Here is a 3,536-nt window from a genome sequence, read left to right as displayed (position 1 = left end):
GTAATACCTAATATATATATATATATATATATATATATATATATATATATATATATATATATATATATATATATATATATATATATATATATGTATGTATATATATATGCGTAAAAATCACAGGAAAACGTGATGCTCAGATGCAGAAGAACCACAGGGAAAATGAAAATACGGAATATACACTTAAGTCCTGACTAGTTTCGTGATACTTCCTCAGAGGACTGATTTATTGAGAGAGGTCTCTTACAATTTATAGGGAAAGCAAAAGTACGAACATACATATAGAGATTTAGAGAACAATGACACTCCCTTACCCACTACCTGGGCTTGACTCAGGTGTTGAGTAGGAGGAGTCCCCAAGCTCGTTAGACACCTGCCACTAGAAATGACCCTTTTTAGCAGGTGTCTAACGAGCTTGGGGACTCCTCCTACTCAACACCTGAGTCAAGCCCAGGTAGTGGGTAAGGGAGTGTCATTGTTCTCTAAATCTCTATATGTATGTTCGTACTTTTGCTTCTTACAATTTATATGGAAAGCAAAAGTACGAACATACATATAGAGATTTAGAGAACAATGACACTCCCTTACCCACTACCTGGGCTTGACTCAGGTGTTAAGTAGGAGTCCCCAAGCTCGTTAGACACCTGCCACTAGAAATGACCCTTTTTAGCAGGTGTCTAACGAGCTTGGGGACTCCTCCTACTCAACACCTGAGTCAAGCCCAGGTAGTGGGTAAGGGAGTGTCATTGTTCTCTAAATCTCTATATGTATGTTCGTACTTTTGCTTTCCCTATAAATTGTAAGAAACCTCTCTCAATAAATCAGTCCTCTGAGGAAGTATCACGAAACTAGTCAGGACTTAAGTGTATATTCTGTATTTTCATTTTCCCTGTGGTTCTTCTGCATGTATATATATATATATATATATATATATATATATATATATATATATATATATATATATATATATATATATATATATATATATATATATATATATATATATTTGGGCTCAGGTCATGTCGTCTTGATAGAAGGTTCCTTTAAGTAGCTTCCTATGGTATATTTGACTACAGTGATATTCCCAGAGAATTTAACTTAAGGTCTCCAGAATTCTAACTCCTGGCGCGAATATCCTTAAAGTTTCCTTTTAGGATATCGCATAATATCAAGGGACGTATTCTTGACACCCCACAAAAGCATTTTGCACCCCGCATAGCATTCACGCTTCGAGGGGGAAAAGTGGCAAAATAAAAGAGAAGCCATTATAAAGTTCCCTTCCTCCGTTACTGTTTGAGTACTCAGATGGCGCCATTATCGTCTGCCATCTTTATTCCTTTTCCTGTAGCGGTTTTGCTCGGTGGTTTTCCCAGTGCTCTCTCGTTATCAGGATTTATTATGCAATCTCCAGCTTCTTCTGCCTCTGGAAAGTTAAGTATTTGATTCTTATGCTGTATAAATTTAGCTCTGGCCGTAAAGTAAGAATTGATTTGAATCAAACTAATTTTTTGACAGAGCTATTGCCTAGACCGGAGGTGCCTTCGGCGCTGTCGTTCGTAACGCATGAGTTGTTTAGTTAGCCAGAACGACTTTCCCGGTATAATAGCTTAAATAAAAATAATCAGCTATTTAGTCTTCATTGCTAGGAATTAATTATATTATGCCAATAGTATTCACATTAGTTTCGGTGAATTAGGTAGCCGATCTTGTTTACGCTAGGCTTCCTAGCCTAGGCATTATAGTTTACTCTCTTGCATGATATAATAAGTGCTATTAAATTTAAATGAAGATAATGGGCAATTTATACATGTAAGATATATGGATTGCATATAAAATTTCCTCTTGTAAGATAGTATACGAGAGAGCTTCGATGAGTTAGGTAGTCGATCTCGCTGTAGCTAGGCTAGTAGCCTATTGGCTTTAGTATACTTTCATACAATCTCCCCGGTTACCCTCACATAGAGGGTAATCCCTCTTTCTTTCTGAGTGTAGCCTATGGCTACTATCCTAGTTGGTCTTGCCTTGAATTGTCATTCTGGCCAGGTTAGGCTAGGGTTTTTCTGCCCCTTCACCTAGCTACTGATGGTGAGCTTTGGGTTTGGGTCAGAACCTCAGAATACTTGTCGTGTGCCGGCAACTGATCGATAGGGTGAATGTACTCTCCTGTCGGATCTTGTTGGTTGCCACAGGAGGCCTTGCCTCCCTAGACTGCACTTGTAGGGGTCATGTGATCCCCTTCTCCCTGTGATTTAGTCGACTAGTCCTGTGTTCGCAGACCCTAGGCTAAAGAATAGTGTTTGTTTTTCTGCCTAGGATGGCGCCAGCATTGGGACTCTATTTCTCTATGATTAAGGGTGGTGGCTAGAGGATTGCCAGCCCCCCTTACTGTATTGGCAGACCCTAGGCTGGGGAATGTATTCTCTGTCCGCCTAGGATGGCGCCGATACTGAAACAGAGCTTCCTTTAGGTGTGGTAGGGCCGACATTTTGCCCGCTCCTCTCACATCTTATACAGGACCCTTTTCCCCTTCCCATTCTGTCCTTTAGTGATGGGCTGGCTATCACATCCCTGTGGCCGTTGTCCTATAATCTTGCCGATTGCCGGCAGGCTATAGGGCCAGCTTGGGCTTCTGCCTGTATGGCCTAGTCGTATAGCTTTCCTATCGGACATGAGCTCTGGGATAGCTGTATCGGCAGGTCTAGCTGCCGGCAGGAGACCCATTTGCTTTAGAGTGTTCTTCAGTCCTCCCTTGGGCTGCCATGCACATCCTACGACCAGCAGATACCGGCACGGAGGTGGATGGGTGGAAGCTTGATTATTCTATATTCTCCCCTTCCATTAGAACCCTCATTCCGGAGGAAGGAAGTGATACAGTGGCTAGTGCCGCCACTCTTACATCACCCTTCACTCATTGCTTTCTCTCTCTCTCTATTGGCTAGTGCCGCCAGCTACTGGCGACTGCCAGCCACTAACCTTGCCGGCAAGATTCAAACTGTGATTGTGTGCCGACAGCCGGTGACCCGCCAGTGTCCGGCAAGCCGCCGGCAATCCGGTGGGCCGCCGGCCATAAAAATTATCAATATTGTGCCAGTTGAATTGAGCCTTAGGTACTAGCCTAGCCGGCTATATGCCGGCAGCAACTATGGTATATGTATATACAATAGCCAGTACATCTGTAGTATAGAGTATTGGGCAGACAGAAAACTATGGTATAAAAGTATACAGTAGTTAAAATTTTCCAACATACTCTTTCTGTCCAAGTGCAGTCTATTGTTGAGACCTTATAAAATTGGGAAAGGAATTCCCTTTCTTTATACTGATAGATGATCAGTTATTTTGACCCTCATTATTAACTCTTTTGGAAGTGGGTGTTGTTTACACTACTCTATCCTTATAGGCTAGACTCTTCCATCGGGCCTCTTAAGGAGGATAACCCTAGAATTAATATTGAGGGAGGTCACAGCAATTGGCTGGGCGGGAAACACACATATGTGTCTTTCCTATTACATTTCTAGCTTATCTATCCTAAGCTATAT

The sequence above is a fragment of the Palaemon carinicauda genome, chromosome 31 (assembly GCF_036898095.1).
Source record: "Palaemon carinicauda isolate YSFRI2023 chromosome 31, ASM3689809v2, whole genome shotgun sequence".
Classification (NCBI taxonomy): domain Eukaryota; kingdom Metazoa; phylum Arthropoda; class Malacostraca; order Decapoda; family Palaemonidae; genus Palaemon; species Palaemon carinicauda.
This window is presented reverse-complemented; position numbering follows the sequence as displayed.